The sequence below is a fragment of the Chrysemys picta genome, chromosome 23 (assembly GCF_011386835.1).
Source record: "Chrysemys picta bellii isolate R12L10 chromosome 23, ASM1138683v2, whole genome shotgun sequence".
In the NCBI taxonomy this organism is placed as follows: Eukaryota; Metazoa; Chordata; order Testudines; family Emydidae; genus Chrysemys; species Chrysemys picta.
In genome coordinates, this window is record NC_088813.1 from 9632467 (window position 1) to 9645237 (window position 12771).

Sequence of the window (12771 nt, forward strand, 5' to 3'; positions counted from 1 at the left end):
TGGGCCAGTCATGCTGATGTGACAACCCCCCCGCTCCCCCAAGTGGAACCTTCCTTGGAGGGCCTCACACCATAGAGAAGAAGGACAAAGACCAAGTGCAGTCATAGGAGGAGGAGTCCAGGAAGGGGAGGGCCAAGCGTTTCGCAAAATAATCAGGAAGCACAATCTTTTCCGATCGCTCTTAATCACCGTGAAATATCTTTAAAGTATCGTATTAATTCAAAACATTTGATTGACCTTCAGGAAATCTTGTTCAGTTTAATCCAATGGTGTCCCCCCCCCAGCGCTCATATGGCACGTTCCACCTTGTTGACTCTCTTTGCGGGGCTTGCTTGGGTGGGGTCCTGGTGCTGCGCTGGGAGCGTACACAAATTGCGTAGCAAGTTTGACGGGCGCGGCGGGGGAACCAATCAGCTGCCGGAGGGCCGAGGCGGGGAGCCAATTGGGCCGCGGACCGGCGGCTGGGGAGGCGGGGCGAGTTTCAGTCAGGGCAGGGGGTGGAGTCGTGGAATGGCGGACGGACGGTAGGGGCGGCCCGCCCCGGTGGTGGTGAGTGGAGGGAGCCGGCGAAGAAAGCGAGGCCGCCTAGCGGGGTGAGTGAGCGGGCGCGTAGGCAGCGACGACCATCTCCCCAGCTGGCCCTTGGGCCTGGGGGCAGCAGTCAGGGCCCGGCCAAATAGGGAGCCGGGCGGGTGCGCCGGGCCCTGCTTCCTGCCACATAGTGAGCCCCGGGTGCCGCTGCCTCCCCAGGGCCCGTTCTCCCCCCTCCCCCCGGCCTGGCCTGGCCTGGGGGTGCGGGCGCGGCCGGCCCGCTCGGGGGGGGGGGAGCCTGGCTGCCTCCCTTCCCCCCCCCCCCCGCCTTGGGACGGCACTTTCACAAAGTCTCCCTAATAGTGGCTGCCAAATTCATGGGCGCCTATGGGGGGGGGCGCCCAGAGGCCAAGCTTGTAAAGGGCGTTGCTGTCTTCCCCTATAACCAGGGAAGGGCAAAGCGCCCAAAGCCCCATGAAGCCCGTTAGGGTCCCCGCTATGTAGATCTGATTTGCATGGGAAGTGCTTAGATAATGGGGTGATGGGTTTTACATAGCACCTTGCAGGAGATAGAAGGTCTGGGGACGGATTTGGGTTTTTGTTTTTATGGCTTGGGTGGAAGTTTTGTTTTGTTTTCTGTGCAGGCTTGTGCTGTGCTTTGCTGCTGGGTTTTCAAAGAGTTCCCCCCCCCCCCCCCAAAAAAAAAAAAAGTGCTTGCAAAACTTGTGAATGTGCCTGCCTGCTTGTGTGAAAAGTTTGCCTGTTTGTGCAGCTGGCTGTTTTCGTTGGTGTGAGTGGAATTGTGGAGCATTGGTATGAAACTGTTATCTGCCTGATTTGCTGCCTTCTCCCCCCAGAAGTGGCTGCATTTTGGTGGTGGAAGAATTGATTCTTCTCCCCTCTTTCCCTATCACACACACATATGTGTGGGTGTGAGAATGTGTACAAATATACTCCCAATTAGTAGTGTACCGTGTGATATACACCTACTGCTTGAAACAGATTGGGGCGTGACCCTGGGTTTGCTGCAATTCATGGTGGAAAATATCTTCAATATGATTCCTCAGGGCCTCTATGAGAGGAGACTTAGGAGGGTGTAGCTGGATATGGTGGGGTAGCTGACTAGCTGTAACCTCCACACAGTTTAGTTCCCCTTTCAAGGGGAACAGAGTGCCTGGGGATATTCTTCAAGTTGTTCTGAATTAGCATGTAGGCCTGCACTAAAGCTGCTGCTTCAGGATATGAACAGTATTTTACCTTTTGGACCACGGCAGTTACAACAGTTCCCCATACTAGTCACAATTTGGCCTAAAGGCCCTGTCTAAAATAGGGACATTTTCTAAAAGTTTGCATGGGTGCCAACACTGATTCAATTCCCCTCTGTGTTAGCAGCATTGGAAGTCCTAGCACAGATGGGGCAATCGGCATTCTTAATATCATGTTGTGTAATTCTAAGAGCAGGTCTGATCAATGTGGTGTTAAAAATGTTGCCAGCCTGTCTACTTTAAAAACAAAACAAAAAACAAGGAGTCCTTGTGGCACCTTAGAGACTAACAAATTTATTTGGGCATAAGCTTTCGTGGGCTACAACCCACTTCATCAGATGTACATAAACCGACGAAAGCTTATGCCCAAATAAGTTTGTTCATCTCTAAGGTGCCACAAGGACTCCTCATTTTTTTGTTGCTGATACAGACTAACACGGCTACCACTGAAACCTGTCTACTTTAAGGCATCCAACACGGCAAACATGAGTGGAGCAGAACTGATACTGTCAATGGTGGGGAACTCTTACAAAACATTCTTGGTGTAGAGGGCGCTATAGTTTTTAACCCCCCTGTGATTCTTTCATTTGTAAAGCACCCAGAGGAGTGGGCAGTCCTGTGAGAAGGAAAAGTTGAAAGTGAAAAATATGGGAGACCAGCAGAAAATGAGGGTGGCCGTTGCAGTAGAACTGAGACAAGCTGTGTTGCTTTATGGGGAACAGAGTGCACCCACACGCAAACCAATTGTCAAATGAGGAAGGAAAATAGCCATGAATTTCTTGCACCAGCTCTACATGGCTTCAGAGCTGGTTGCTATGAAAAGCCACTGGAACAAAAATGTCCATTGTTGTGACTTACCGTTCAATAGAATTTCTGTATCAGTTTCTTTTATTTTGACTCTTTTGTGGGTTTTTGTCTTATATTTTGGTTAAACTTTATATCCGCCTCTTGTAGAAATGTATTGCTAAAATCTTTTACAGACTTACATAATATTTACAAATTTTAAAAATAGACAATAATAGCATGACTTTGAAAATCCATTCACTGACTCATGAGTAAGTGCAAAGCTGTATCTGGCTGGTGAAGGTAGGCCAGACACAGCTGCAGAATTGATGCTTTTATATTTTTAACTTAAAAAAAAAAATTAAACCCTGGTTTGGGGAAGCTCCTTCCAAGCTTCACAACAGGTCCACCCAGTTCAGATCCTCATGCAAACCATCACTTGTAAGGCCACTCCTCTGGGTGGGTTGTCAGCAGCAGTGATTGACCTCTGGATCTTAAAATACGAGCCTCTACTACTTGGACTAAAAGACCCTCTAAGCTGTAGCAGGATCATCAGCCTCAATATGTAGTCCAGCCAGCGCTCGATGGGGACAGAGTGCCACACTGAATGGATGTGGGTTCCAAGAAGATAATCTTCCAAGGATGAACTGAATGTCAACCTTTTTATTGTCCACTTCCTGAGTTTGCAAACAGATGGTTCTAGTACTTCTGCTGCTGGCCAGACTCTTTCCAGGCAGCTGCAGGGTAAAATTAACAAGACCGTGGTTGGTTTCACTATTTTTCTTTAGAACCCTCTGAGCAGCAGTGAAACCGACAACTCAGCTGTTGTTTGGGAAAGCTGTGTTGTCCGTTTACATTTTGGTTTTGCCTAGTAGCTTTCTGGTGAACTTTTCAAGCCCTGATTTCCAAAAGTGTGTATAATACAACCCATAATAATGGAAAGAGATGAGAGAATAAGAATTGAAGACAGCTGGAATAATGCAGGCTATAAGCCAGGGGTGGGCAAACTTTTTGGCCGGAGGGCCACATCTGGATATGGAAATTGAATGGCGGGTCATGAATGCTCACAAAATTGGGGGTTGGGGTCTGGGAGGGGGTGAGGGCTCTGGCTGGCGGTGCGGGAGGGGGCTTTAGGGTGTGGCAGGGAGTTGGGGCATGGGAGGAGGGCAGGGATGCAGGCTCCAGATGGCATTTACCTCAAGAAGCTCCCAGAAGCAGCAGCAGTCCCTCCTCCGGCTCCTACGTGGAGGCACAGCCAGGTGGCTCAGCGTGCTGCCCTGTCCACAGGCGCTGCCCCTGCAGCTCCCATTGGCCGTGGTTCATGGCCAATGGGAGCTGCGGAGGCGGCGCTGGGGCAGGGGCAGTGTGTGGCACCCCCTGGCTACCCCTACATGTAGGAGCCAGAGGGGGGACTTGCCGCTGCTTCCGGAAGCTGTGCGGCGTCACAGCATGCACCGAGCGGGGCGAGCCCACTCCCCGCTGGGAGCTCGAGGGCCATATTAAAAAGTCTGAAGGGCTGGATGTGGCCCCCAGGCTGTAGTTTGCCCACTTCTGCTATAGGTAGTAGAACTAATACAAAATGTGCTACTTTATCTGGAATGCTACATTTAAAAATAAAACAAACTAGTGACTGTCGAGTTGTATTACGGGATAGCTACCCACAGTGCACTGCTCTCTACAGTGATGCAATCGCTGCTAGTGAGGATCCACTCCAGTGTCACAAGGAGTGTGGTGTGGACATGCATAACTGACTTAATTACTATGGGGGCTGTATGTTGACTTTACACTACAAACTTAAGTCAATTTAAGTTTGTAGTGTAGACATGCCCTTAGTAAGGAAAGAGACATGGAACTGTCGAGAGATGCAGAGCTGTCAGTATTGGAGACTGTAGGAATGAGTTACTTCACTAGGAATTGTATTGCATACCAAATAGATAAACAGTGTAGTTTTAAGCTTACAGTTCAGAACACTTCTTGTGATCAATGATTCATTTGTTGACAGATATCATTTAAAAAAAATCTTATGTATAAATACCAAACCAGGTTTCTGGCATATTTTAAATGTGACTGATTCTTCAGGGCTTGGTTTAGATGGAATTAATTCAAAGCTTAGGTAGATGTGTGGTGTGGGTGAGGGAGCAGGTTAAGTCTTCTGAAGTTTGCACTGTTTAAATCCAGTTATGTCGGTAAGTCCAGCTCTGTTGACCCCTCACCCAAATCCCAGGGAGGAAAACGGGAAGTCCATTGGGGTTAGTCCTGCCACAAAAGTTAGGAAAGGTTTTGATTGACAGCTTCTTGTACAGTAGGCAGATTTACAACATAAAAGGCTTGACTTTAATCATTCTAGTATCCTTTTCAAATAGGCCTTTTGGACTCAGTTTAGTATCTTCTTCTTTCAAACTAAGGTTTCCGTTATGTTTTTAATTAGACGTAACACAGGTACTGAGGACTGGGCAAAATACAGTGGAACACTAGGTAAGGAACAGTCCTGCACAGACCAGAAAGTGAATGGACTAGAAAGATCTTATAAGTGTTTTCCTGTCTCTTGTTTGCATGGTTCAGGTTAAAGTTTTTACCCTTTCTGGTGTCTCTATACGTAAGAGTGCTAAAAGTGAAGGTATTTTCTTGAGGGCTAAAACTGGCCAAAGAGATGCTCTGGCCAAAGGCTCAGCATTTATTTTTTGTCTTGTGTACTGCCTGTAAGAATGCTCTAGGTGTGCAAAACACACAGTAGAAAAACTAGAAGTAAAATCTGTAGCTTGTCCCTCAAGTAGCAAGTCTGAGAACTACACCTAACTTTTTTTTTTTGGGGGGGGGGGGAGAGAATAGTATAACACACCAAAGGCCTAATATTGTTGCCCTTTGCACATAACATCTATAAAAGTCTTTGGCCCCTTCATTATCTTAAATCTTTAGTTATATGGACAAAATGCAACTGTTCTCCAGGAGAGTAGGTGCTTAGGGCATGGTGCTTACTACTTTGAGCAATACCCTTGTTTTTAATAGTGCTTGGTACTGTGAGCAATACCATGCCTAATAATACATATTTGCAGGATCAGTGTCTTAGACACCACAGCATGCACATTATAAGTGCCTAGATAGATATTTAGGTGAAAACTGAATAGTAAAAGTTCTGTGTAGGAACTGTTGATGGTTCATAAGCAAATGAGTGCTCAGAACAGAACTACCCTGGTGAAGTTCACTTCCTCTCACTGCAATTCTGCGTGATAAAGAAAAAAAATTGCACACTGTATTTTCTTTTTTTTTGGGAGTGGCTATATCGAGTCTCCAAATATGATAGCATATAGGGGAGGCTCATAAGGGCTTTGTCTAGATGTTTACAGGATGGTGACCTCACCCAGATTTAGACAAGATTTGTATTTCATTGGGAGCTTTCTAGTTTTTTCATTGGTGGGGCGGAGTGGAGAGTGAAAGAGTATTCTTCCCTTTCTCCTCCTCCCAGAAAAGCTGAAATATGAGCTTGGGCTCTGTTTTGTTCAGATGCACAGTCCATAGGCTGCACATAGTGTTAATCACACGCAAATGCAAAACTCACATTTGTAGTAATAAAGCTAAAAAATAGTTCCAAGGTCCCACCTCTAATTCTTGAAATTGTAGTGAAACCCATTGATTGAGGCATTGGAGCACAGACTTTCCCCGTGCATGTCCTAACTGAGGAATTTGCTGAGGGGTCTTTCTGTAAGAGACTCTGGAGTCTTTGCTAATATTAGGGTAGGTAGCAGAAATTGGTATTTGCAGATATGCAAGATGAACCTAATAACACCTAGTTCTTTGTATATAGTGCTTTTCATCGGTAGATCTCAAAGTGCTTTACAAAGGAGATCATTATCATAATTGTCTTTTTTACAAATGGAGAAACTGAGGCACGGGGCAGCAGAGTGACTTTCCCAGGTTCACCCAGCATGTCAGTGCAAAATCCAGGAATAGACCCCATGTCTCCTGAGCCCAATCCAGTATTCTCTACACTAGGCCATACTTCCCACACCTAGACTCCCCCTGGTCTGGAAGGTACTTCTAACTTGGCTTTGACATCTCCAAGTGACCTGGAACTTCCCTCCCTGATTGATAGCATCTTGCCCATTTTCAGAGGAGGCCTGGTGCATGCCCTTACAGGAAGAGGATGCTTTAGGGTTGGGTGCAGTGAGTCCTGGAGGACAGAGAGAGCAGACAACAGACATTGACTCACAGAATCTTTTGCTCTTCTTGACATTTTTTTCTTGTGCTTGTTAGTCTGTTATCCCTGCTCTCTGATTGGCTGTGCATATTCAGTGACATCACATCTCTTACATAGGGGATTTAGATCCAAGTGATTTAATTCTCCACTTGGATGGCCTGGGTGGTTCTGTGCTACACCCTCCATCTCCACTTGCATTGCTGCTTCTGCAAATAAGATGGGGTGTAACCTGTGCCATTCCTTTCAGGAATTCTGTGCAGCCCTTCCTGCTATTCTGTGCAGTCTTATTTTTAACCCAGAATCCTTGAACCTGTGTTCAAGATTAGTACTGACTTACATAGCATTGTAAAGCTCTTGGCGATAAACAGATAAAAGGTGCTTATAAATGATTGCTTCATTATTGAAGGCCTACATTGTTCTGCCCCTTCTGTATGTGAGATCTGCCCTGAGGCCACCTACTAGACTGTTGTTCTGAGATCATGTGTGACCTGTTATTTTGAAGGTTATCCACTATCGCTCTTCGAGAGAGCTCACAATAGAGAATGGGATGGAACATGTATAAAGGAGTTTCTTGCTAAAGTGAATCAATTCTTAAAGTTGCTGTAAGAATATAAATGAGCTCTGGTTTATTTGGTTTTCATTGGAAAACATTTAGCTGTAGTTGCTCTTTTCCTTCTATTTTATGCTGTTTGATATAGATAGATACTTTTCTTCTTGAAAAGGCCTGCTTTAGTGTGGGAAAACATGTTATTTCCCTGCTGGATTGCAGTGTATCCGTTTGAACAATTCCTTCATGAAATGAAGACCTTCTTTTTTCAGTACAAATTGACTTGTGGTGGAAATGTCTTTATTTCAGGACAGATGGCTAGGGCAAAGGCCTGGAACCAAGGTTCTGTGTGCCGCTCAGCCACTAACACTCCATATGATTCAGACAAGTCACTTAACTGTTCTGCGCCCCAGTTTCCCCTTCTGTAGAGCTGGATTAAGGGTTCTTGCCTTCCTTTTTGTAAAGCAAGATGAGAAAGATTGTCATGTGAAGGATGAGCTGTGCCTCTTTGTGATGCCTAGAAAAAGCTCCATTGGTGAAGGTAACTTAGGTGAGTATGCTCGGAGTACCTACATAGAAGACGTGCTGGAGGGAGAACAGTATTCCCTGCCCCATCCTATCCTTCTTAGATACTGTGTAGTGGGAAAACACAATAGTATTTTGGACCAGACTCCTCCGTGACTGGACTGTTTAGAATTTCTAATAGGAATATTGGTTCGGTTTGTGACAGCCAGTGGGTTGATGTCACTTTTTTTCACAGCAGGTTTGCATTAATTGTTCATACGCAGGATAGTTTTGCTAAGCATTTGTTGGCCTACTATATTACCAGAACAGGACAGAGCGTGTTTCATTTCTTGTGTTTCCTCTTTCAGAGCCTTCCTTTTTTCTTCTTTTTTTGGAGTCTTGCTTCAAGTCTCTGTGTAGCTAAGTTCTTTTCTTTTGCTTGGAGGAATGAGTGATGCTTTGCTTTCAACCAGCTCTTCACCGGGAAGCTTAAGTGGCATTCAGAGGAGGCTATCAGCCACAATGTCTGATGGATTGGTATAGCTGCAATTCATGCATGGAGTGCAGAAAATAGGACTTAATTGGTAGGGAGGGGAAATGGCAACCCGGGTTGAATGAATGGGTAAAAGTTCCACATCTACCCCTAGACGAGCAAATAGTGTTGAGAGTTGCTGGCGCTGCCAGAGCAGAAGTGAGAGTCCCCTTTGCATGCACCCTGCTTTTGTGCATAGTAAGGGAAAACCCACATTCTTATGCCTTTGGTTTTACAGCTGCAAATAGAAGAGAGAACTACACCCCCGCCCCCCAATCCTGTCCTTTCAATACCAGCAGCATCTGATCAGCCTCTGCTGGAGGAAAACACTAACTATAAATACAGCTTTATCTTCTGTCTCGGACATCATAAAAGAACTGACCACTTCCCCTTTAGAAGCTAAATTATAAAACATGTAATCAACCGATTTGTACAAAGTGGTATTTTGGTCTCTATTGAGAATTCAGTCTTGTGTCAAGGACGTTGCTTCTAGGGTCTGGCTTTACACAAGAGGTTTTCATAAAGCAGCTTTAAATGCTGGAACATGTGGTGAGCCGTGAGCATCTTGTATCTAAAGACTTGGATCCGTAACAACCCTAATACAATCTATTCTCTCTTCCTCATGAAAATATCAGTTCTGTGAAATCATGGTTTCAAACGCTTTACCCCTTAAGAGTCCGAACTATTTTTTTAATGGCGCAGAACTCAGGGCAGAGGGTTGCGCTTTATTTAAATATCTTAAGTGTCCGAATTGACAGCTTTAGCACATGCAAAAATTAAATTGCAGTTAAAACAAACAAAAATTGCCCCGTTGCCTGCAGACGATTCCACAGTCATCTACCACTGAAGCCCATCTTCCCAAATCAAGAAAGCCTGGTTAAAACAACTTGCTAGCATGCTCTAAAGTCCATTAAATCAGGTCTTTGGAAGGCCAAGGGAGAAAACGAATTCCAGAATCAAGGTCTCTTCTTTGAGAATATCCTGCCAGCAGTTTAACCAGGGGACTGCTCTCTCCCCTACCTCAGGCCTTGCCTTCCCTGCAGAAAAAGGTCTGCTCTTAACTCCAGGGAAGACACGGCAGTTCGTAGTTGGTGAGGTTGAGTTAGAGACTACTCGACTTGCAAAGTCATGTGAAAACTACAAACTGCTTTGCCTTGGATTTTGACTTGAGTGAAATTTTTTTATGTAGTGGGGACAAGGCCTCAGTCTGGCTGCTGCTGAATCATACAAGGTCTGTAGGCACTGTTTTTGTCCAGTGGAGAAGGGGTTAAATCCTGGTTCCTTCTAGCATTCTCTTCTGGCTGCTAAAGAGATTAGCTCTTTACAAAAAGAGTAAAGAAACCTTTACCCTGATATCCTGCCCAGCATCCCATCACTGCCTTTCACAATAAACAGTTCTGATGTCCAGGCTTGAGAGAGATTACTAAGCACGTAATGGTTGCTGCACTGTCACTAGGCTTGGGAAGATTAGATTTTTATTGGTGAATGTCAATAAATATCAGTTTCACCATACACCAACCCATGAAGAAATATTTCCATGGATGATCATTGAAATTTACAGATAGGCAGAGTAAGAAAAATGCTGCTTGATAACTTATTAGAGGCTGATCTAAGGATATATACTTGACATGTGATGTTGACAATTTGTTAGTTATAAAGCTTTTAAATTATTCCAATGTCCACTGTCACTAAATAACTGTCTGACCCCCGGTTTCCTGCAACTGTAAACATTTAAATGGATACATTTAAAAATGCTTAAAAATAAACATAGGTATCTGTCATAATTACAAAAATAAAAATTGAATTCTGCCAAACCTATTACTAATGTATTGCTTTCTAAATCTCTTTGGGTTGTCTGAATATGAAAGTCTCCTTATAATTGTGATCTAATCTAAATGTGCCCAGTGTATTTGAGAGACAAGATGGGTGAGGTAATAACTGTTATTAGACCAACTTCTGTTGGTGAGAGAGACGAGCTTTTGACCTTAAGGAGCTCCTATACAGTGCATTTCATTATTTTAAACTAGCTGTCACCGTGGGGTGAGTGTGGGGTGGCTAACTCCACTTCTCCCCCATTCTGAAGATACTGTTGTAATATATAAATCAGTGAGGTTGAGAACGACTTAGCCCTCCTATAGATGAGGAAAGAACAAAACAAAGCTTGACCAGGTATTCGGGACTGAGCATCTGAAAAGTGTGAACACCAAGGTGAGGGAAGAAAGGTCTGGCATGGGGCAATGTAGGAATAGGAATGAGAATAAACCAAGGACAGGTTGGGCTGGGTGCTGGTACAAAACATAAGCTAGAACTCCCTGCTGCGGGAGATTTTCACTTCAAGAATAGTCTCCCAAGGGAGGTGATGGAACCCCTCTTATTTACTGGCCTGGTTCACGTTGTAAACTCACCCAATTAGAGCCCCCTACCCCGTGTGTACTGTTAGCCTGGAGAAAGATTCAGTGGGACTCCTTGCAGTAGTAGACATAAGCATGTGCATGTTTTCAGGATCGGGGCCCTACTGCAGAGTAGCAAAATGCTGGGTTTTTGAATGGCTCCCTTTACCGTTCTTTTCCATCTCTGACTTTTGACTTCTCTGAGGCAATAAAACATGTTTTATTGCCTCAAACACCATATCCTGTTCCTTTTGTAATTGCAAGGGATCTACATCTTATTTTGACTCTATGTAGAAATCATTAGCTCTTTCCTCTAAAATGGCTTATGACTGAAATCCCCACAGATATTCATAAAATAACATTTAAGACATCAACTGCCTCAAATTTTCTAATGTCAAAGGTTAACTTAAAATATTAATGCTGGAAAGATTAATTTAAGATATTAAATCATTTCAGGCAAGAATACATGTACATATTGTAATTACTTCCTTTTCTTACAATTAAAGTAATTGGATTATATTTAATGAGCTATTTACATTTAATAATTAAGAAAAGACTTATCTTTCTCGTATTCCCCAAGTGCGGCAGAAGGGTGGAGGCACTCTCTGCTGTGATATAGTTATCTAGGCATGAGTTGAAACTGAAAGAGCAGCTGAACTGTTCAGAAAAGGGTTTGAGCTGCTTCTTTGTTTCGCTAATAAAATATAGTTTAGGAACTCTGCTAGAAAGAGTAACGTCTATTTAAGGATGGGTGGGAAGGTTTATTGGTCTCCGTTGCAAATGAGGTATAACAGTTGACAGAAAAAGAGGCTCAAAACGTGCTCCGACTTCAGGAATAAGTCATTTCAAAAACTGCTTACTCCAGTTACAATGTTCTGCTATATGATGAAAATATACCAATGTGAGATCTGAGGCTTCATAAGGGCCCCGTGAATGTTTTATTATGGTAGCAAACACACGCCCCCTCTGGTGGCTAGTGGAGGGTAGCATGAGGGAGGGGAAGAAAACATGCTATTCCTATTAGCACTGCCTCAATTTTGGAATGAGGTAGTGAGTGGTGCCTGCCTTAGCAGACGTGCACCATTTGCAGAAATTGGCTTGTTGCTTTGGGGAGGCATTTGTGTAGCAATGCCATGAGACTTGGATGCATATTTTTGGTAATATATAACATAGCTAGGAATGCAGCAGTTATTCAGAAAGCCAATTGAAAATGTGTTGACTGGAAAACGTATTTTAAGTCAATTTAGTGATGTTAGAAAGTGCTAGATTAAGAGCCCTGGAGACATCTTACATTTTAACCGTAACTCTGGTTCTTCATGGAAAATGACAGAGCAAGCTTCCTCCATGCTGCCCTCATGCCCAGGTAATGAATCTAAATCCCGTTCGGGAGAGGCCTGCTCTTGGGCTCAAAGAGGAATTGTCTCCCTGGCCCATTCAATCACTGGTCTGTCTCCTGAGATTGCCAAGGATGCTGAATGAGGTGGTAATTGTGCTGTGGACTCTCATCTACTGGGAAAGGGTTGAGACCTACTCATTTAACAACTTTCAGATGCTAATGATCTAAGATCCAGATCTGGGCCAAATGGGGATCAAAGACCTAAAGATGAAAGAGTGTATCTTGTTACCAGTCCCCTGATCCATCCTTTCCCCATGTGTAATTGTAATAGCTGAGAATCCAAGATGATACTTCTGGATGATCTGAATAATCTAAACGTTACCTGCATGTCTGAAGCTAGCAGCTCTATGCAGCAGTCACTAGTAACCTTGGGTCCTTGCCAAAATTAGTCAACCTTAAAAGCAAAAGTCAAGAGCTCAAGTGAATGTTTCACTGCTTCTAATCCACCTATTTCCCCTGCAGCTGCAACAAAGAGCTTCCATTATTTAAGTAGTGGATCTCGTTTTTGGTGGACCTCTACATACCAAGAACCTGAAACTTACTGTTGAGCTTTATTTTCGGCAGATAGTGTCAGTAGTTCTATATTCTGAGACTTAAACGTCTGTGACAATGGTTTTAATTGTACTAT

The 12771-nt window shown here is 44.2% G+C and overlaps 1 protein-coding gene across 1 annotated transcript in view; it reads left to right on the forward strand.

The window, feature by feature from the left end:
- Positions 1-451: 451 nt before the first annotated feature.
- WASF2 (WASP family member 2) overlaps positions 452-12771 on the forward strand; it is a 39907-nt gene continuing 27587 nt past the window's right edge. The window contains exon 1 of the mRNA XM_065577081.1: positions 452-593. The gene's annotated coding sequence lies outside the window, so the exon portion shown is untranslated. The remainder of the gene's footprint in view (positions 594-12771) is intronic.